This window comes from Vulpes vulpes, chromosome 9 (assembly GCF_048418805.1).
Source record: "Vulpes vulpes isolate BD-2025 chromosome 9, VulVul3, whole genome shotgun sequence".
Classification (NCBI taxonomy): Eukaryota; Metazoa; Chordata; class Mammalia; order Carnivora; family Canidae; genus Vulpes; species Vulpes vulpes.
Window position 1 is genome coordinate 26,909,947 of NC_132788.1, and position 24,376 is coordinate 26,934,322.

A 24,376-nucleotide genomic window follows, 5' to 3' on the forward strand; every position below is an offset into this window, starting at 1 on the left:
AGGGAATCTGCTTCTGCCTTTCCTCCTACTCGTTCTGTCTCTCTCTCAAATAAATAAAATCTTTAAAAGATGCATATAAACAAAATGAATCAGAAAAATAAAAAGTAAAGCATAGAAAAAGATACACAGCTATACATTTTTTAAAAAGCAAAAGCATAGGAAAAAAGTATGTATGACACACATAGAAAAAGATGTACTAACTAAAAAAACCCTAAAGTTATATTAATGTTAAACAAAACAGATACTATGGTAAAATGCTTTTGGAGAGTAAAATGTCATATGAAGATATATGATATTCACATGAAAAGCAAATCTTAGAGACTTTTTGAAGAAAACATAGGTTATCTTTGAAATCTCCACATCAACGAGAATTCCTTAAACAAAGAAAACAATCAATTAAAAATGATACATTAAAGAAGTTCATTGCCAAAATTAACCCATTACAAAATTAAAAGAAAAGCCAAAGGCTGGGGAAGATGTTTATGAACAGTAGAAGTTTATTATGCTAAAATATAAAGAAATTAATAAGTGTAAAGAAATAATTTAGTGGAAAAATATGCAAAGAGTTTTTGTATGCAAGTCACAAACTAGAAACCTGAAACCCAAATGACCAATAAACATAGGAATAAATATATTCAAGTAAGCATACTCTTGGTGTACTATTTAACAATCACGCTTTCTGATATTTACCCAAAGAAGTTGTAAATTTGTGTCCACATGAAAACCTGCAGCAGATGTTTATAACAGATTTATTCATAGTTGCTAAAATATGGAAGCAACCAAGATGCCCTTCAGTAAGTGAATGAATAAATAAACTGTGGTACACATAACAATTGAATATTATTGAGCATTACAAAGACGAGCTATCAAACCACAAAACAACATGAAAGAACCTTAGAGGCATATCACTAAGTGAAAAAAGGCAATCTGAAAAGGCCTCATACTATAGGATTCCAACTACATGGCAGTCTAGAAAATGCAAATCAGTGGAGAGGTAGTAAAAAGATCAGTAGTTGCCAGGAGTTGTCTGAATAGGCAAAGTGAGTGTCTGAATAGGCAAAGAATTTTAAGGGCAGTGGAAATACTCTGCATGATACTATAATGATGGTTTCATGTCATTATACATTTGTCCAAACCCGTAGAATGTGTGATATCAGGAGTAAATCTAATGTAAACTATGGACTTTGGGTGATTACGATTTATTAGTGTAGGTTCATCAGTCATAAAAAATGTACCTATCTGGGAGATGATCATAACAATAGGGGAACCTATACATATGTGTGGGTAGAGGACATATGAGAAATCTGTGTAACTTCTGCACAAATTTTTGGGAACCTAAATCTGCTCTAAAAATAGTCTTTTTTAAAAAAAGATATATTTATTTATTTGAGAGAGAGAGAGCATGTGAACTTGCATGTGAATGGGGGGAGGGGCGAAAGGAGCAAATCTCAAGATTCCCTGCTGAGCTCAGAGGCCCACACAGGGCTCAATCTCAGACCTATGGCATCATGACCTGAGCTGAAATCGGTCTCTGAGCCACCCAAGTCCCCTCTAAAAAACGGTTTTAAAAATATATATCTATACATACACTACCTACAAATAAAGGCACAAATTACAACCACTACATCATTTCATACTAATCAGAATGGCAATTGTTGAAAACCCTGACAATGCCAAGTGTTACCAAAAATGTGGAATTATAGAGCTCTTACCCACTGCTGGTTGAAGTTTAGCTGGGGAAAAAAACATTTTAAGTCCAATCTGCCAAAATCTAGTTGGGTTGGAAATTCATGCACCTTATAACTCAGGAATTCCAACCAGGAAATGTCTCCCACAGGCCCCCTCAAAACCGTACACATAGAGGAGAGCTGATACCAGCAGTGGATATATTAGCAAGGAGTTTGAAACGAGCTAAATGTCTAACAATGGAATGAATTAATATATTTTATTTTGGTGTATGAGACTATTCAAGAATAAAGCAAATGGTCTAGTACTTTAGTTATCCATATGGTTACTTCTTGGAAACACAATATCAAGTTACAGATAAAATGCAGTACAATTTCATTTAAATAAAATTTAAAGATGCCCGAAATTGTTACTTATTTTTAGGGATGCTTACATATGTCATAATACAAGTGGGGAGCAAACACAAACCACATTAGCAGTATTGATAATATATTGTTTCCCAAGCTGGATGATCTAGATATGAGTATTCGTTGTATCATGTTCTATACCATTTGGTATGTTTTATTTCATATTATTAATTTTCTCTACATTATATATGTTGATATATATAAAATATATATACCTATTTACATATTATTTTCATAATTTATCTTTTAAATAAGTGAAAATCTAAAATGTCAACATGCTGTTTTAAGTATCATTGCTACATTTTTAAACCAGAGAAGCTTTCTGGCAATGAAAGATGGAAATGAAACCCTCCTTGCCTTTAAATTATATTGTTCATTTTCTCTCTCAAACTTGTAATCAGAGACGAGTCTGGACACGTGAGTCTTAGCTTTCCACTGTGCGCTTATAATTACTACCAAACCAGTTATACTATCTGATGGGTTCAAAATGCATTGCCTAAAGCTCATCACTTAGTGGCTTACTTTCTAAATTGTTTGCTCCCACTGATCTTCTAAGAGTCAAGGACACATGCTTCAAAAAAATGAAATAACCAGGACTTCTCTGCTTGAACACTTCCAATTCTGAGCCAATCCTTCCAATCTTTCTCTTATCTCTCTTAACAGGAACTATGTAACCCTGGTCTCCACATGGTCCTTCTCCATAATTTCAGTAATTAGCTTATCTGCCTTATATTTTACTGAGAGATCTCTAGGAATAAGCTGATTATTGCATACTTGTTGGTTGTTCTGGTCAGGACCTAGCCAGAAAAATTCATCACGTAGCACTGAAACAGGGACACCTGGGCGGCTCAGTGATTGAGCATCTACCTTCTGCTCAGGTTGTGATCCCGAGATAGAGTCCCTCATCAGGCTCCCCACAGGGAACCTGCCTCTTCCTCTGCCTATGTTCTCTGCCTCTCTCTGTGTGTCTCTCACGAATAAATAAAATAAAATCTTAAAAAAAAAACAAACACTGAAACACACAGGAGAATTCAAGCTGTTATTTTCCTATGAGATGTTCTATAAATGATAACCTCTTCTTCCAATAAAATTATGTAAGTGAAGGTCTTTCTTTCTTTTTTTTTTTTAAAGGACTCAAGCATATTATGTTTCCATGAGTCATTTGGTCATTAAAGTCCGTATTTTCTGAACTGACTGCATGGTGCAACAGGCCACACAGGGCATACAAACCTAATTAATATAGCTGAGAGTTTGCAGATGCATAATGGCTCTCTCTGATGTTTCACTGTAGTATTATTTTGTCATATTGTTTCTATGCTGGAGGTGGGAAAGTAACCAAAGTAGTTTACTTTTTTTTCATGATCAGGAAAATGGCAATGAGCCAATTCTGTTAAGCCATCTGAGTCTACTACAAATTTTCCAATTAGTCTGAAGGAAATAGTTCACAATATGTGCAAACATTTAGCTGTGATTGTGACCATGTTTGTAAAACTGTAGCAACTGTGTTTGCAACATTTGAAAAAGAGTATGGCACATTCGTACAATGGAATATTAGGCATCCATTTAAAATTATGTTTGTGAAAATAATATATACTAGTATGGAAATATATTCACAGCATATTGTTAAGGGAAAGAAGTAGATTTCAAAGCAACATATATGCGTATCTCTTTTTATATTTAAAAATAGCAAGAATATAAAGTCAAAAGATATGTAACAGGTGAAGAGAATAGTGGCTACCCTTTGCTTTGTAACACAAGTGACTTTTCTTTAAACTTTTCCTAATCTGTACCTTTCAATCTTGTCACAACAATTACATATTGTCTATGTAATAAGAAATTTAAATCCACTTAAATTAACATATGAGATGACAGATTTAAGCAGAAACCAAGTTTTGGTTTTTAAAGATGGAAAAACACTTCAAAAATGTAAAAACTTCAATTTCTGTCTGCATTGAATACATGAAAAAATGATTACTGGTAACAAAAGGTAAAATTACAAGAAAATTTTATGTCGGCCTTTTGCAAAAGTAAGATCTGCATGATAGAGCAAGCTAAGGATGGACTAGGAAAAATTAACCAAGTCAAGGAACCACTAATTAATTCAAGGACCAAACCTCCTAATTAATGAAAGTTATCAACCATCCCGAAAAGGTGAATCCAAAGAATTTCACAAATTGTTTCAACTGTTAACAAAGGGATTGGACACTTGGGCATTCCTGACATAAGGGTGGAACTGCAGGTCTGAGATAGAATGGTGATATATCTCTTGGTATGGAATTATTATTTTTTAAATGAGTAATTTTGGGGGATGCCTGAGTGGCTCAGTGGTTGACCGTCTACCTTTGGCTCAGGGCATGATCCTGGAGTCCCAGGATTGAGTCCCACATCAGGCTCCCTGCATGGAGCCTGCTTCTCCCTCTGCCCATGTCTCTGCTTCTCTCTCTCTCTCTCTCTCTCATGAATAAATAAATAAAATCTATTTTTAAAAAAAGTGATTTTTAATGTAGCTATTTTTTTTAAAGATTTATCTTTTATTTATTTACTTATTTTAGAGTGAGCACAGGTGGGAGGGGCTGAGGGAGAGAGAGTCTCAAGCAGACTGTGCATTGAGTGTGGAACCCAACTTGGGGGCTCGATGTCATGACCCTGCAATCAGGACCTGAGTGGAAACCAAGAGTTGGCCATTTAACCTAATGTACCACCTAGGCACTCTTTGGTGTAGATCCATTTTTACTTCCTTATTCCTAAGGCCTATTGGCCTTAGACAATGTATTCTGTTACATGTGTTAAAAATATTTATTAAAGTGATGAATCACTAAATTCTACACCTGAAACTAATATTACACTGTATGTTAACTAGAACTTCAATAAAAACTTGAAAAAGAAAAAAAATTCTTATAATTTAAAAAATTTCTTTAAATAGGTTTTTCTATCACTGAGAAGAGATGAGGAATTTTTTAAATAGTGGTTTGGTATCAAAGTGGCTTAACATTTTTGAAAAATGAGATTTGTCTGGATCCCTGGGTCGCGCAGCAGTTTAGCGCCTGTCTTTGGCCCAGGGCGTGATCCTGGAGACCAGGGATCGAATCCCAGGTCGAGCTCCCGGTGCATGGAGCCTGCTTCTCTCTCTGCCTGTGTCTCTGCGCCTCTCTCTCTCTCTCTCTCTCTCTCTCTCTGTGACTATCATAAATAAATTAAAAAAATTTAAAAATGAGATTTGTCTTTCTTCTAGCATTTTTTTCTTAGTGGTATAATCATCTAGGAACCTTGAAATAGTGGTAAAATCTTTAGATATCAATATACTACTAGAATTATGCTTAAAATCTTAATGTTTTTTGAAATCTGATTCTGTCCAATTAGTTTTTGCAGTTGTTACCATAAAAGTCTTTGAAAGGCCTCTAAGCTTCCACTCAGTCATCTTTGTAGAAGTAAACTTTTGAAACACAAGTCACCAATATGACTCTGTCCCTCCCAAGTGTGCTCTTGGACAATTTAATTGGCTTTCCATTAAGCCAAAGGAATGGCAATCTCTGTTAAGCCAGATATTCCTAACCTTTCAGTGTGGTTGCACATTTACTCACAGTACATGTAGATCTATTAAAAAAAGAAAAGAGGGGCACTTGGGTGGCTCAGTTAGTTAAGTGGTTGCCTTCTGCTCAGGTCATGATCCTGGGGTCCTGTAGTTCACAGGAAAGAGTACTGGAGAGGAATGACTTTACACACAGAGAGAGCTCCAGAAATCTACAGAGGATCATCCTTGAGTCTTCGGCTGAGTTCTGATCAGCACTTGTATGTGAAGAAACTATCAATAACTAAAGAAAGAAATACTCAGAAGGCAAGACTTAGGGCTCACCCAAAGCTGGGAATAGCTTGTGTGCTCACTGTGAGAACAGAAAGTCTCATCATAGGAGAGCCATTGAATTGAACACTCAAAACATTACAGCCTTGCTAATTAGCCCTAAAAACTATTTTGATTCCACCTAACAAAATGTGAAATGACAGTAAAGCTATATACTCTTTACAAGTAATTTAGTAGCCTCCTACAATGAAATTCAAGAATATATAGAAATGTAAAAATATCTAGCACCTAACAATACAAAAATATCTACCACCAACAAAATCTAAAATTGACATTCTCTGCATAAAACCAAGACTTACTAGACATACAAAAAAGCAGAAAAATATCCCCATGATGAGGAGAAAAATCAATCAATAGAAAGAAACCCAGAAATAGTGTGGATTCTAGTGGACAAGAACATCACATAGCTGGTATAATTATATGCCACATGCTCAAGAAGCATTGAGCATGTAGAGACATGAATATATTTTTAAAAGATTCAAACCACTAGAAGTGAAAAATGGGATGTCTGAGTATCTTCTGAATATAAACCCTTAACATGTTCTGTTACCTCTTCCTAGAATACTCTTCCTCTCCCATTTCGTTTGCTAAAAGTTGTTACTCAGATTTCATCTCTATTTTCACTTCCTCAAGAAAAATCTGCCTAATTGCTCTTTCACTTTTCTTTTCATTGGGGGTTGGGACTCTGGGTTCAGGGCACCCAGGGGGAACCCCAGCTGATTCCATCGTGGCAGTTGAAGCCCGTCGCCAGGGAAGGGAGCCGGGTGGTGCGCTGGTTGCCACCCTCTGCCCTGAAGCCTAGACTCATTGGAGGAAGTATCCTGGATGGATGGACACCATTTCCATAGCCTGCTCTTCTTCAATACTTAAGGATTTACCCTGGCATTGAGTAATAACAATTTCGAAACCACTTTTGAGAAGTACTTCCATCCAGTGCTATTTGTGTTAACTTCTGAACATTCTCTGACTGAGGCTGGCATTCATGTCTTCATTTTGGGCTGTATCAGTGCAGGCCTTCCTAAAACAGATGCAAACTGGCAGGAGGTTATACTTGATTTGGAAAGAATTGACAATCTTATTCAATCTATACATATTGATACTGTTCTTATCTACCGAAAGTGATGTGCATCCCAGTTGCTAAGTAACAACAATGAAGTGCTTTCTCCTGGAGTTAGGTGTTATTTCGTTTGAGTCCAATAATAATCCCATTAAGGAAACAGTAAAGAATTTTATCATCCTCACAAACAGTGATTTATCTTCAAAAGGGAATATAACTGAAACATGATGCAAAGAATGTGAGGAACTGGAGGAAAAAAAGTATTAAAGAATTTTTGCAGAGTTTTATACATATTGTACAAATGTTCATCAACTGTTCTTGATTGTAAATCATCCTTTCCAGCATTTCTGCTATTAACAAACATCTCCCATGGCTTAAAGGAGGTGAAACTCTATGCAGTTCACATAGGCTGCACAAACAAATTTTTCTAACAAGAGGATGATCCTGAATCTTGGATTGGGTGAACTCTTAGAAATGAAGGCAGAAAAATGGCATTGAGTAATGTGGTGTCTATGAACTACCCTCGTACTGATTTTGTTCATTTATTCTTAATTTATTACTGAAATTATACATATTTGTAGCATACTATAAAATATTGAATAAAATTGTGTATATACTCTATCCTTTGGAATTACACTGATATTTACCCCTTGTAAGAAAATAGGGGTTCATGTGACATTCGTTCAGGGGCAATAGTAAAATTGCATAGTCGGCAGGGCTAATGATATGCATTGGTGCAGGCAAACTGTCTGCTCTAGCCAGTGAGGAGCGGCTAACCACCAGCCTTCACTTACTTCTCCAGTAGATATAGCACAAGGAGGAAGAATATATTGGGCTACCAATGAGAAAGGAGGAATAGATATGAAACTGTGCTTCACTCTGTAATTTAGATATTGATACATAAAGCACCTGTTATAAAAGACAGTGCTGAAACCCGGGATGTACAGTGTGTCAGTAAACCTTAGGTGGGAATGACAAAAATAAACTTTCACCAATAGGTGGAATCATGTATGAGAACCCATGGTTGTAATGTTTATATTTCATGTTTTCCCAAGTGCAGGTGTTTTATTTTCACATTTTGTTGCCATGTTTGTATAATAATAACAAAAAACCCTGCTGATTTGTTAGAGCCAACATTATCTGACATAAAATAATTGTTTATATATTTTTGCACTGTACTGTCTGAAATTTACAAGTTATTTTTTAATAAAACTATGACTAAAATGAAAAAAAAAAGAAAATCTGCCTAATCTCCAAACTAGATCATACCCCTCAGCTACATGATGATATGAATCCAAATACCAACAATTTACTGTCCTTATCACAAATATGCTTTAGGAGATTATATTAAATATTATTTAGGTGATTATGTGTTTAATCCCTGCCTCCATGCTATCCCAAGCACCATGCTGACATGAGTCAATGCTTGGTTTTATTTACTGCCATCTCCACTACCTCGCATAGTATTGGACACATACAAAAGATTTGACACTTGTGGAAAGAGGGAAGGAATAGATGGTGGAAATCACCAAGGAAATGGAGAAAGTCTATCTCTTCAGAAATGTTTGGTTTTTATTTAAATATTTTATTTATTTATTCATGAGAGACACAGAGAGAGAGAGAGAGAGGCAGAGACACAGTCAGAGGGAGAAGCAGGCTCCATGCAGGGAGCTTAATGCCGGACTCGATCCCGCGACTTCAGGACCAAGCCCTGGACCGAAGGCAGGCAGTAACACTGAACCACAAGGGATCCCCTCTTCAGAAGTGTTTAAACCCAGAAGCATTTTATATATATATATATATATATATATATATATATATATATATATATATATAAAAGCATTATATATAAAGCATTATATATATATATTTATATATATATATAAAGCATGCAAAAATTGCATACTGTTTCAAATTTGACAGATCAAATATACAAGTCTTGATTGGTGTACATATCTGGTTAAGAAAAACACAAAATTGTTGCCTTTTCTTTCGCTATGGTTCCCAGGAATTAGATTTCTGGTTCTGACACAGATATGCCTAATCTTTAACTTTATAATTGAACCTTGGACAACACGAGTTTGAACTATACAAGTCCACGTATATGTGGATTTTTTTCAAGAAATAAGTGTATTTTCTCTTCTTTATGATGTTTATAACATTTTCTTTTCTCCAGTTTTCTTTATTCCAAGACTGCATATAACTTATAAAATATGTGTTAATCAACTGTTTTCATTATTGGTAAGGCTTGTCAACAGTAGGCTATTGGTAATTAAGTTTTGGAGGGAGTCAAAAGTTGTAAAATACAACTTAGTACTTACAAGTACTAGATCTTCACTTGTTGCTTTGATTCTAATTGGAACTTCAGATGGTAGAGGGGAAATCTGATGGAGACTGTAAAATGTATTGTTTGTAGCAATAAAATCGGAAAATTGAACCAACTCTATCCCTAAAATTGGACCAACTCTATTCCTACTTATTGCGTGTTTTAGAGGCTACAATCTCAGAATATCAGGTAGAAAGAGAGGCACCGGTTGTACTGGGGCAAATGTGAGACATAGGTTTTTTTGTTTGTTTGTTTGTTTGTTTGTTCTGCTGTTTCTCTAGGTTTGGTTTCTCTAGGATTGCTTTCTTGAAAGATAATTTTAGTACTCTGATTATTGTCAAAAATAGGTTTGTAGGAGGATATTTAAATTTTGTATTATCATCCGTTGAATATTCAAATAGATGAGCTTAATTGATTTTAAGGTGTGTTTTCTTTTGAGATAATGTAATGACTGTTAGTGTTGACTCTGCTACTTACACTGTGTGATTAACAGGATTCAAATGTTTAAACGTTTAACATTAAACGTTTAAACATTTGAATTGGAAGTTAAAAATATGCGTAAATTATGCAAAGATGATGAATGCCCTGGGTAGACCTGTTTGTCCCCTAAGGGAAAAGGCATCTATTAGCACTCTAAAATTCTAAGAAGTCACCAATGCTCTTACGATAGGACAATCACTTTGATCTATCTGTCATCTGAAAAATTACAGACTACCCCAGGTAGAAATTGGATCCTCCTCTTCTTCCCAAGCTAGAAATTTGATGCAGGACTGGGACCCCTTAACTGTCACCATATACTTTCCTAGATTGTTCTCATAATAGGAAAATAAAATTGCTGATATTGGAAAAAGTAAAGTGTGTTTGGATGTATCTTGTGCAAAATCTGTATTAGGTAGAAGAGGCTATTACGCTAAGGTAACAAACATTACATGTCATTTCCACCCACAACCATCGACCAAAACTAGTCATGAGGTTCTGATTGCATCAAGGTTGAGAAATAGGAGCTCCGCTATCTCTAGTATGATCCTTATCTTACTCTTCAAGGAATGACACCTGATCAGAGAAATGCCAGCAATTGAGTGTGTGTGTGTGTCTGTGTGAATGTTCATTTGCTCCTCTTGAATCATTTTCTTGTGGTGTCACAGAAACCGGGGCCAGGTTTCATAAGAGAAGAATTGTGCCTTGATGATACTGCTAAAAGATAAACTGAAACATGTTAAATTTTTTTAAGAGTCTAAGCAAACTTAATAAATGTATGTGTTCTGAGTGCTCTCCTCATCAGCCATACCACTGTCTCTCTCCTTCTCCTCAGACTTCCAATTTTTGAAACACATAGCATTGAAATTAGGCTAATTAATAACCCTACAACGTTATTGTACAACAAACCCTAAGTGCTCAAGTGAAAGGAAGAGTCATACATCTCACACTTGAAATGAAAAGCTAGAAATGATTTTAGTGAGAAAGGTATGTCAAAAGCCAAGATAGCCAAATAGTTATCAAATGTGCCTCTCCTGTCAAATAGTTAGCCAGGCTGTGAAAGCAAAGGAAAGGTTCTTGAAGAAAACTAAAAGTGCTACTCCACTGACCACACAAATGTTTAAGAAGGTGAAACAGCCTTATTGCTGATATGGAGAAAGTTTGAGCGGTCTAGATAGAAGATCAAACCAGGCACAGCATTCCCATAAGCCAAAGCTTAATCCAGCGCAAGGCTCCAAATTATTTCTGTTCTATGAAGGCTGAGAGGCAAGAAAGCTGCAGGAGAAAAGTTTGAAGTTGCAAGATTTGGTTCATGAGGTTTAGGAAAGAAGAAGAAAGAAGCCATCTCCATAACAGAAGAGTGCTGATGCAAAAGCTTCAGCGAGCTTTCCAGAAGATCAGGCTCAGATCATTAATGAAGGCGGCTACACTAAACAATAAATTTTGAATGTAGACAAAACAGCCTTCTATTGGAAGAAGATGCCATCTAGGACTTTCATAGATAGAAGTCAATCCCTAGCTTGAAAATTTCAAAGGACAGAATGACTCTCTTGGTAGGGGCTAATGTAGCTGGTGACTTTCAGTTGAAGCCAACACTCATTGACCACTGAAAATGTAGGGCCCTTAAGAACTATGCTAAATCTACTCTGCTTGTGCTCTGCAAATGGAACAACAAAGCCTGGTTGACAGCACATCTGTTTACAACATGACTTACTGACTATTTTAAGCCCACTGCTCAGAAAAAAAAAAAAGATTCCTTTCAAAATGTGACTGCCCACTGACAGTGCACCTGGTCACCCAAGAGGTCTGATGGAGGTGTATAGTAGGTGTCATGTTGTTTCCATGCCTGCTGGCACAACATCCATTCTGCAGTCCATGGATCAAGGAGTAATTTCGATTTTCAGGTCTTATTATTTAAAAAATACATTGTGTAAGGCTCTAGCTGCCATACATAGTGTTGCCTCTGATGGGTCTGGACAAAGCAAATTGAAAACCTTCTGGAAAGAACTCACCCTTCCAGATGCCATTAAGAACATTTGTGATTCATGAGAAGACGTCAAAATACCAACGTGAAGAGGAGTTTGGAAGAAGTTGACTCCAACCCTCGGAGTTGACTGTGAGGGGTTCAAGAATTCAATGGAGGCAGTAAATGGAGATGCGGTGGAAATAGCAAGAGAGTTTGAAATAGAAGCAGAGCCTGAAATTGAGTATGAATTGCTGCAATTTCATGATAAAACTTGAATGAATGAGGAGTTTTTTCTTACAGATGAGCAAAGAAAGTGGTTTCTTAAAATCAAATCTATTGCTGGTTAAGATGATGTGAAGATTATCAAAATGACAACAAACAATTTAGAATGTTACACAAATGTAATTGATAAAGCAGTGGCAGGTTTGAGACAATTAAGTCCAATTCTGAAAGAAGTTTCTGTGGGCAAAATGCTATCAAACAGCATCACACACTAGTGAGAAATCATTCTTGAAAGGTAGTGTCAATCGATGAGGCGGACTTCGTTGTTGCCTTATGTGAAGAAACTGCCACGGCCACCCCAACCTTCAGCAACAAGCACCCTGATCAGTCAGCAGCCATCAGTGTCAAGGCAAGACCCTCCGCCAGCAAAAGATTATGACTCACTGAAAACTCAGATGATAGTTAGAAATTTTTAGTAATAGACTGTTTTTTAATGAAGATATGTACATTGTTTTTTTGATGCATTGCACACTCAATAGACTACTATACTGTAAACATATATTTTATATGCACTGGGAAACCAAAAACTTCATTTGACTCATTTTATTGTGCTATTCACTTTATTGAGGTGGTCTGCAACCAAACAGGAAGTTTGGTATGCCTTTCATACTCCTTTCTTCTTATACTCCCTTTGTCTTCCCCGTTCTCTCTTATACACTTCAGTAATCTCTTCCATGTTTCCAAAATAGCTGTCCTTAACCTCACTGGAGGTAAAGCATGCACAGAAGTAGCTGCAGAGACAGTTTTGATGCTTCTTGTTAGCTGCTGGATTTTGAAGAAGTCAAGGAAGAGATAACAGGAGATTTAAGGCGTGGTTTCTGGCAAGAAACTTCAATCCTATGACTCTTGCTGGACTTAGGGAAGTAAAACAGATGAATCCATAAGCCAGGCTTTAGTCAAGCTAGAGAAGATTGGGTTAGATCAAGAAAGAAGAAATGGAATTGGAATGGGACCATGGGAATTGGAAAGGGTGAACAGTAAAGGTCATAATAGATGTTAATATCAGTAATAATGATGATGATAACTAAAACTCATTAAGCACTTGTATGCTAAGAAACCTGGACATCAAGAAACATTTCAAAAATAATGCCAATATTTTAAAACATACATATCTGCAACCTCCAGAAGATGGTTTGAATATAGACAAGAGATTGTTATTTTCCTGATTGTTCAATAAACATTTGCTAAATAAATTTTTTAAGGTATTGAATTTCCTTAGAAATCTTTTTTTAAAAACTGTTGTACTCATCAGACAAAAGGGCTCAAAATTCCAGGCATTGCCACAAATCATCTTTTGTTTGTTTGTTTATTTTTACTTATTCATGAGAGACACAGGTAGAGAGAGGCAGAGATATAGGCAGAGGAAGAAGCAGGCTTCCAGCAGGGAGCCTGATGCAGGACTCAATCCCAGGACCCCGAGATCATGACCAGAGCCAAAGGCAGACGCTCAACCACTGAGCCACCCAGGTGCCCCACAAATCATCTTTTAAAAATTTTTTTTTACTTGAGACATATTTTGAGTATGTGCTTTCTCATGATAGAAAAGGATGGATACTGAAACCATTACTTCATTTTCAAAACTTACTACAAGAGTGTTTAACTGGAGGATGCTGACCTTGGTGGTAAGTTTTCTGGAAGTCAATGTGCTATCAACATCTGCCTCTTCCAGGCACTCCCGGTTACATCAGGACTCCCCCACTATAGTCAGCTTGTGGTCAATGTGCTGAGTCAGGGATCCGCTCTAACACAGATGTTTGGAAGAGAGGGTTTTTGACCAAGCTGGGATGCCAAGAAAGAATATCTTAGTTGTTCATTAATTCAACCAAACTTGAATAGACACCAATATTTTCTGTTATGTTCTGAGAACAAAAATGAGTAAAATATGACTCTGCCCCTTGAATAACTGATACTCATTGGAGAAATTCGGCCTAAATGATAAAAGCTATGATTGTCATAAGACACCCTAAATCAATTCTTGAAAACCCTTTTAAGGAGCAAAATGCTCATTTTCCTATTTAGAGGCCAGTGTCTTATATTTCAATTTCTCTAATGTATATATTATGTATTATAAAGTAATATATAATAATAACTCATAATATGCAATATATAACAATAGTATATAATAATATGAGTAATATATAATATAGTGATATTCTCCATATATAATAATTTATAACAATAAATTATGTGTAATAATATAAGATATAATATATAGCAGTAATATATAATAATATAAATAATATATAATATAATGATATTCTCCATCTGTATATATGTCATATATCTATATATGCTATTTATATGTTGTTTCCATATCTTGGCTATTGTGAGTAATGCTGCAATGAACAGGGGAGTGCAAGTGTCTCTCTAAGATACTGATTTAATTTCCTTTGCATATATATATCCAGAAGAGAGATTGTTGAACCCTTCATATTGTTTCTCTACACAGCATTCCCACCAACAGTGCATATTGGTTCCAAAAAGGACTAGGTTTTGGGTCCGACAAGTCAGGGCTTAAAAATATGTTCTACCTGCTTCAAACTGTGATCAAGGTCACCTCACCTTGCTGATTTCCTGTTTCCTTGAGTTGTAAAAGGAAATTTCATCATAGGGTTCTGAAGATTTGATGATACAACCATTTTATACTGCATAGCACTGTATCAGTCACATAGTTACTAAAACCATTTTGCATCTTTTTTCTTTTCTGTTCCCTTGCCTGATTCTACTCAGTTGTGAAATTGGTAGCACAGCTTGTCGGCTTACAAAAGTAAATGCGCTTATTTGGTATGTATAGCCATGCTCTTCTAAAAGGCTTTAGAAACAATCTACTCCATCATATTCTAACTCTGTGTTTTAATGTTGGCATTAATAAAAATGGAATTACGTCTTGCTACTTTGCCGAGAGAGCTGAGGTGAGGATGAAGAGGATGCTATTTAAGACTCAATATGAGCATTCAGCATAAACAATAAGTCATGGTAATCAGATCACTTCTGTGGACATGCTTGGAAGAGAATGCTCTGACTTATCCATTACTAGTTTAAAGCATAAAGTACTGAAATTTGCAGTGAGATTAGTTCCAAAGGGCCTCTTCTTTATAATGCAGTGGACGATTTCTTTTATGAAAAGATTCAAGCAATTTCTCAGGAATGTGCTGCTTTGGAGTACAGATGCTGAGCACATGAATCAAATTAACTCTTATAGTAAAACATTAATCTAGTCCCCTGGTGCTTTTCCCAAAAGTATTAAAAAGAAGTCACTTATAAAGTGTTGCTAGGAAATTCTGGAGAGCAACTGCAAGAAACAAAATGCAACTTCCGATCATCTGGGCAAGGTCAAGCCTTTTGAAATTATGATATGTTCCCCTCTAAGGTTTAGTATATATTCATCTTCATGGAAAGTAACACCTAGACTCTGAGCCCACATTGTCTGTCCGTCTTAGCATTCTGTAATACATATACCCTCCAAAAGATTCGCTTGAATCAAGGATGGATTTTCAAGTGGAAAAGTTATAAGCAAAGAGAAAAACAGAAAAACGTGGGGGCTGAAAGGGTAGGGACTGGAAATAGTAGAACAAAGAGGAGTGAAGAATACGTTTTATGCAAAATTATCATCTGTCTGAACACATGCCAAGTTTTTAAGGAAACTACACATGATAAAAAGTATATACTCAGATGGATTCTTTTTTTAAAAAAATAGGGGTTTTGTTGTTTGTTTGTTTGTTTGTTTGTTTGTTTGTTTTGACAGGTAACTGGAGCACAAGCAGGGGGGAGCTACAGGCAGAGAGAGAGGGAGAAGCAGGGAGCCTGATGTGAGGTGCCGGGAATCATGACCTGAGCCACCCACGCACCCTTCCCCCAGTGGATTCTTAAGAAACACTACTGATTACTTGACTACCTCTCTTTATTAGTCTTGGTGAACCTAGAAAATTTTCTTTAGAAAACTTTTTAATTTCAAAATCCAAGATCACATTTATTATCAAAGCGAAGGAAAAAGTAGACAGTGATAAACATTGAAGAGGTAAAGACATTTTAATTGCTTTATAAATAAAGCATTACCAATAATTGTTGTAAACTTATGTTATTCATACATTAACTATTTTATTATTGACTTAGAGAGGAAATTAACAATTTTATTCTTCTAGTGAAATGTATAACCAAACCAAAGCAGAGTTCATCTGCCTAATGTGCAGCAAACCAATAAAAATTATCATGGAGATTTTATGGTGAAGAAAGGCAATTTATTGCTCTGGCACCACCCAGGAGAACAAAGTCCCAAACTCTCTGCAAGTGAGGGCTTTTAAGAGCAAAATTTGGGGCAAGTGACTCCTGTGAAGGTGGATGCCCTTCTTTGGGATGATATTAGATTCTCCCCTCTCCTAAGACATTAATATTAGCTCTTTATTTCAAAAAACTCTACGATGCTGAGTCTGTTATGCCTTCATATCATATATTTGCTTTAATATCTTTTTTATTTCTTTTTTTGCTTTAATATCTTCTGATCCCAATCAGTCACTCTGTGGGCATACTTGGAGGAGAATGCTCCAATTTATTCATTACTGATCCCAACCAGGTACTCACAGCAAATGGAATTCATTGGGCATCTGCTCTGGGCCAGGCACAATACTAAACTCTTCCACAGCATGATCACATTCAAACCCCACAACAATGCTACACTGTATTACCATCCCAACCTCACTGCGCACATCTCATTATAATCATCCCACTTCTCTCTCATCGTCTATCGTCCATAAAGTTAGGCTGGCATTGTAGAAGGCAGACTCAAAATTGAACCATTTGGTTGTAAAAATTATCACAATGCCTGACTCACATAGAAATTTGGTTTAACACTACCATGAATGTTCAAATGAGATCTTGAAAGTGTCTCTCCTACATATAGTCCAAGATCTGATACCCCATTTTATTCCATGGAAAAAAAAAATGACACAAAAGAACAGCAACATATGCAAATAAATACCTCAAAAATGCCCTTGATGACAATATATATTTAGAATGAGAATTGTAAGTTACTTAATTAATAAGTCATTAATTAAGAAAAACATAGGGTCCCTTGAAACTTGATATTAAGTCAATGTCTTAATTTGCCCCAGCAAGTAAATTTTACTTGCAGAAAATCCAGCAAGTGAAACAGGGATTTTTTTTTCTCAGCTTCATCAAAATAAAAGATATGGAGTATTTTTAAATATGATATCATAAAAACGCAGATTTTTGTTCCTCCACCTCACAAACTGGATTGCTTTAATTTATAAATCTAAAAGAAGAAGACATTTTCCCATATAAGAAACAAAGTGCAGCTGAATTCTGTGTAATTATTAGTAGGAAGAGGCAGAAATAAAGGAGTTGCTTAAAATTTCTGAAGATCTTTAGGATTTTGAAGCAGAAAATTGTAAATGCCATCACAGAGATCAATGCCAAACTTTTCTTCCTCTAAAATTGTTCACTTTCATCCTAGACAGTTAGCCCAAGATTTATTTTACGTTTTATTCTGCCTATAGTCTCTTGCAATGCTATTTATTATACGTTTTAACTTACACCAACGCTAATTTTTTTCAAATGATTGGATTTGTTTCTTAAACCTTCCTAATAACCAATAATGTCTATCGTTACCGAGTTTTGTTTGCTGAGGGCAAACCAAATTTGGCCCTTTATTTTCTCAGTTTTCTCTAAAACAAAGTCCAAGTGAATAAAACCCCAAACCTCTACTGCCATCCAGTGGTCTCTCTGAATTTTTTCAAATAAAATGATTTCCTTACTTCAGCAAGCTCCATTAGCATTTTAAAAGGAATTTGCCCCCTTAAATTGCTAATGTTTCAAGTATTTTAATCTGAAGCAACTAAAAGCAAACGCTTTTTTAAATAAACTATACATGTCTATCATATGTACGTTATCATCAATAGTTATTTTTACCATTGCAACTAAGCAATAAATACAGTAAAAACTCATTTCCATCTTACTACGTTTCACACGCTATTTCTTTGACTTTTTATTAAAATATAATTCAAAACTCATACACAAAAATTTTATATAGATTCCCATGAAGAGACTGCCAGCCTTTTTCCAGGTAGTTGTACCATTTTAGAGACCCACCAGCAATGAATAAGAAATTAAGTTTGTTGGCATTCTCACCAGCATTGGGAGTTGCCAGTATTTTTTTTTAAGATTTATCTGTTTATTTTATTTATTTTTTTAATAATAAATTTATTTTTTATTGGTGCTCAATTTGCCAACATACAGAATAACACCCAGTGCTCATCCCGTCAAGTGCCCCCCTCAGTGCCTGTCACCCATTTGTTTAATTTAGTGAGAGAAAGAGAGAAAGAGTGGGGGGCGAGGGGAGCAGAGAGAGAGACAAGAAAACTCCCTGCTTAGCATGGAACCTGATGCAGGGCTTGATCCTAGGACCGGGAGTTCATGACCTGAGCTGAAATCAAGAATCTGAAGCTTAACCATCTGAGCCACCCAGGTACCCCTGGAGTTGCCAGTATTTTTAATTTTAGCTATTCTTATATAGAATGATATCTCGTTGTGGTTTTGTTATTCATTTCCTTAATACACATTAACAAATGAGGCTGAATATCCCTTCAAATGTGCTTTTTGCCCTAAGCATCTTCTCCTTGGGAAATGTCTATTTATGTCTTGTGTCCACTTTCTAATTTTTTTTAATTGTTGACTTTGAGAATTCTTTATAAGCTTCAGATATAACTCCTTTGTCACATATGGGGCTTGAAAATATTGTCTACTAGTGTGTAACTTGTGCTTTTTATTCTCTTCACAGGGCCTTACACAGAACGAAAGCTTATTATTTTGATGATGTTCAATTTATCAAAAGTATTTTTGATGGATCGTGTTTTTGATGTCCAAGTTTTAAGATATTCTCTTTTGCTTTTTTCCTAAATGCCTTAGAGTTTTACATTTTGCATTTAAATCTATACTGTATTGTAATTTTTGAAAAAGTATGAGGTTTAGGTTGAACTCCATTTTTCAGGATGCCCACTGCTGCAGCACCATCTGTTGAAAATTCTTCCATCGAATTGTTTCTGTACCTTTGTCAGAAATCAGTTGGATGTGTTTGTGTATAATACATGATTTTTATTTTGCTTTATATTAAATATATTGCATGATGACTCCCAACAACAATCTTTTGATGAAGCTAATATAGAAACATCTGTTGTGCCCAAGATTGCGAATCCGAGAAACCACCAAGGAGCCGACACCAATGTAAGTACAGGAGGGTTTATTTACAAGGTCAAGCTTGGGTCCAAGTATACTCCACACAGCAGAGCAGGGGCTTGGACCCCGAAGTGGGTTACAGCTGGGTTTTTTTATGGGTTAGTCTAGGGGATTTTCAGAAGGGGTGGAGGAATTTTTTTCCCATTCCAATATGGGGGAAAGGGTGGGGGAGTTTCTTAAGATCTAATATGGGATTCTCTGAGCTCTGTTGTCTTTCTGATATGGGATTCCCTGTCAAGGACATTCTGCAGTTTTTTCTGTAAAGTTCAACTCTTATTAACAGGGGCCTAAGACGGCTGTACTTGTGCTAATGCTAAACTTGAGGTGGAATGGCCTTAATTTTCTCGGCCTCCACACATCAATAAGAGATAATTTATAAAAATGAAAAGGAAAGCTCAATAAAATTAAATGGCTTAGCTAGGAAAACAGAAAATTATTCAAAGTGAGAGGAATGGAATCTTACATAATAATCACCTATTAAGTTACAGCCTAATTTTAAATTGAAAGTTGTATCAAAAGCAGCAGAAGGCAGGGTCTTTGAAATGACTTGCAAGGTTTAACTCTCAGTTAAGCTTTTTATCAGCTACAGGACCTTGGGGCTCTAGCTTCTAAAACTTTCAATGTGTGCATTTTGCATTTCCAAAACAAAAATAATAGTGCACCTATCTCCTTGTGTTGCTGTTGGGCTAATAGATGTAAAACGCTTACTTAGAATAGTGCTTAACATATTAAAAATACAATAAATGCCGACTATCATTAATCAAATGTGATAAAATATATCTGATAATTCCAGAGACAAGTTGAATCAAACCTATCTTTTAACATAAAATATATTCATTCTAAATCTTAAGCAAGTTCTCAAGTCCATTTCTTCACTGTATAATGAGATACTTGTGAGGAACAAATGAGCTCAAATATTAGGAGAATGTATCACAGTTATATAGTATATAGTCCTTTAGCAAATACTGCTTTCCTAAAATGTAAAATACTATTTGTCATATTTTACCATTCTCAGTAAGATCAAATGTTTCTGAATCCTTAATGTACATATAAAGTATTACGTGAGCTATGACGGTTAAAAAGCAATAAAGGTGGTCCTTATGCTAGATTGCATCTTCCAGGCAAAATGAGGGGAAACAAAATAGAAAAAGGAGGGAAATTATTGCTCCCCATGGTTTAGGAGACTAACCAGGTTCAATATCCATAATTTCCAAATGCAGTGTGAGTGATGGAGGATTCCAACACCAACAACTCTACTGACTCAGTTTCTAAAGAAAGAGCTAACATTTAGCAAACTCATGAAAATTAAGTTTCTCTGATATCCTAAGAGTAAGAAACACAGATTAAGGAAATCTGCTACAGAAGAACAGCAGTTTGATCAACTTAATTAGCATATATAAGAATTGATTACCAACAAAGAAAATTCCATATGGAGCGTTATGGTTTCTTATCTTTTATGAAAGTACTGATCTAATTCATAATACTAATTTATTGATAATTATTGATAATTATGGGCAAATACTGATAATATTATTTTCTTAAATAGATCATGATTTTGAGACCAAAGTAGAATAAGCTACTTGTCTACTGAGTTCCTGGAGTCTCCTATTAACACCCTATGGTGAGCCAAATCACTGGCCCCCTACCCCTGCTACCTCCTGTTGATTCACCAGGTTGTGGCATATAAAGAGTGACATCTGTTGATTCAGTCCACTTCACTGACAGCAAATACCTGCCTCACTTGTCATGTAGAAGCAGAGAAGATGCCTCAGAGAAGCAATTGAATCTGTTACAAGAAAAGCCAAAGGCTGCCCAAGGCAGTAGTTGTTGAAAAACAAAAACAAAACAAAGCAAACAAAAAAAACTACAGCAAGTTTAAGATTTAAAAGAAAAAAGTTGTTCACGTTCATGGTTGAAACTCAAGTCTCCACTTGATTTCATCACTTTTTCCATCCTAACAATTTTTCCTCTTAACAATTTTTTGAAAAATAACATCATTGTACTCTTTTTCTTGTGAATTACTTTGTTATATATTTAAGATTTTGAAGACAGCAAATCTTAGAATTGGGAAATAGATATGTATAAATTTCTTTTCAGGATTATGCCCACATCTTTTCAAGAGAAAGAGTCCTGATAGCACAGCCAAGACCTGAATGGTTAACTGAAGCTGAACCCTCTCTGGCATGGGAGCAGGAAAGAGAACTTGCTCACTGGTTACTGTGCAAACTCAGAATCATTCTGAAATTTTCTGAGAGTAATCCAAAACACTCACACGTTTCTTTTAACCAATGACAACCTGTCTTTCCTCCCCCACCCCCACCCCCATGTAAATAAGGTCCACAAACCCAAGGAAGTGTGATCATAACCAGTTTGGGGAGAGCAGACATAGAAATTGAGTCTAAGATTGCTGTTACCGTGGGGAGGAAGGGGTATTGCTCATTTTTGACATTTTGAAAATAACTCATAAAACAAGAGTATCTGTACAAAGCTTTATAGGGAGCAAAGTATTCTCGTGTATGTTGTTTAACTTTCACAACCTAAATGTAAATAGCAAAGATATAATTGAATCAGTAACATTAAATATATAGCAGGACTTCAGGTTTCATTTTGTTTTTTAGAAAGCTCTGAATAATCTTTGAAACAGAATTGTCATTCTCTTAGATAATACAAGAAATTATTGTATGCATGCAAAGAAAGAAAAAAAGACAGAAAATTATATCAAAGTTAACCAAACAGATTCACTTATGCAAATAGCAACCAGCAGAGCAAAGTAAACTTCACTTGCAAATCTTACAAGTCATAGCCCACACTAAAATTTTAGGTAAACGATATATAACCCTATATTCTTGATCTGCTAAGTTAAATAGTTCTACTTTCTTGAAGGAAAGGGAAAGGTTACATTGCCTGAAGAATTTACGTCTTATTAACCCTTTCTTCTAGGTAAAGTATCATACCACACACCTCTGTGATAAAGTAATAAAGTGGAGTCCAGTCAAGTTTGTGAGAAATAAAGTATGAGAAGTCTTAAGAAGAGAAAAAGAACAAGGAGCACTGGCAATGTCAAGAAGACTCAGGAGAGGGAGATGGAGGGGGATGAATGGAATAGACAAAGGGGACTAAAAGTACACTTATCTTGATGAGCACTGAGTGATGTAGAAAGAATTGCTGAATCACTATATACCACCCCTGAAACTAATATAACCTGACATGTAAATTATACTGGAATTAAAAAAAAAATTAGTCAACAACAAAGGGGAAAGCGTGACTGGGACACTGCTAGTAAAACCAGTTTGGGTGGTGTGGAATGATTACATGATGGACAAACAGACATAAAGTTAATTGAGGCTAGACAAGCCAGACAGAGCTACAAGGTCCTGGACAAAGGTTAAGGACTTAAAATTTTATTTATCCTTTTGAAAATGGAAATTTATTTATGGCCTTTAATAGGAAAATGACATAATTAAAGGTATTGTTTGGGAAAATTGACCTAATGCTGGTATGCATTTGAATTGAAGCGCAGAGCTAGAGGCAAGAGGACTAGTTAGGAGGCTCCCGGAGCAAGTCTCCCCTGTAGAAGTCAGGGGCAGAGGGAGCAAGAGTTGGAAGGCATGATGCCAATTGGGACTAGCACTGAGCACTTGCCACATGCCAGCTGCTGTCCTGAGCTTCATTTGATCCTGTGAAGTGGACACTAAACAAATTGCCCAAGGTCAATGCACCAAGTATTTGATAAATATATTATATTGAATATGCCCTCCATACAATTCCCTCTATCAGAAAAGATTGAAGAAAGATCAGGGAGGAAAGAATCGGTTTTCTTTTATCACCAGGGCATTAGGCTGGCCTGTGAGCAAATTTCAGACAGAACTCAAAATTCCTGAAAGACTGTGGCTGTCCACACTCCCACTGTTGAGGTTGGTCCCTTCTCTGAAATACTCAAAGAAATGCTTCCTAGAAATTAAAAAAAAAAAAATCATAGTAAATATCTTATTGTAAGTATATTGAAAGAAGATATCCATGGAAATATCTACATGGCCTTACATTTCAGGACTCAGACCTTAGATCTCAGCATTCACATTTGATGTACACAGGCCTCTGTCATATGCCTCTTTTACTAATAAGAAAGTGAAGCCTTGGGAATGCAAGCAGCTTACACAAGGTCAAGCAGGTATGTGATAGGGATCTGAACAAAATTACTATCTTGTCAATGAAGCCCTAGATCATTTCCAGTATATACCACCACCTCATGCTATCAAGAGTTGCATTTATTTTTACTTAGTGGAAAAGAAAAAGGGTTGTGGCTGGTAATAGTGAACTATCTCTACTATTTTACACTTATTTTGCTGTAAGCACTTCTTAATACTAAAATGTCTGAGACTTCCTCATCAAACACATGATTTATTATTATCTGAAGGAATAGCTTGCTATTCTTCATTCCATATATCAACAGGATCATTTTTCTGACTTTCGTTATCATAAAGAGGCAGAGGCCTCTTAAAATCAATGTCGCTCATCTCATTATCCATAAAGATGTTACACCATGCTGGATTCTTCAAGATGTAAAGGGTGAAAACAATGTAAGTGCATTTCTTTCCCCACTTAGGCTTAAACTACACATCATATGTATCTCCCTTTAAACACTCAATTGTGTAGGCAATTTGAGCTATAATTGTGCTAAAGAACAAAGTTCAAGACATTAACTTAATGTTAATGGCATATGACAGAGGCCTGTGTACATCAAATGTGAATGCTGAGATCTAAGGTCTGAGTCCTGAAATGTAAGGCCATCTAGATATTTCCATGGATTTCTTCTTTCAATATACTTACAATAAGATATTTACTATGATTTTTTTTTTAATTTCTAATTCAATGGGTTATTCTCACCACAGTGAGAGGATAGAAACAAAATAGAAAAGAGTTAGCAAATTCATGTTATCTACACCGTGGTCATGGAACTATGGAATTCTAGCCACAGAAAATTAGTATATTTATCATACAGCAGAAACTGTTAAAACTCATAAATATAATTAATTGAAGGGCTAAATTAAGTTTCTATAAAATTGGAGTG

General features: G+C 35.8%; 1 pseudogene; it reads left to right on the forward strand.

The window, feature by feature from the left end:
* The first annotated feature begins 1,645 nt into the window (after positions 1–1,645).
* Positions 1,646–7,331, forward strand: LOC112934175 (interleukin-15-like; annotated as a pseudogene).
* Positions 7,332–24,376: the final 17,045 nt, after the last annotated feature.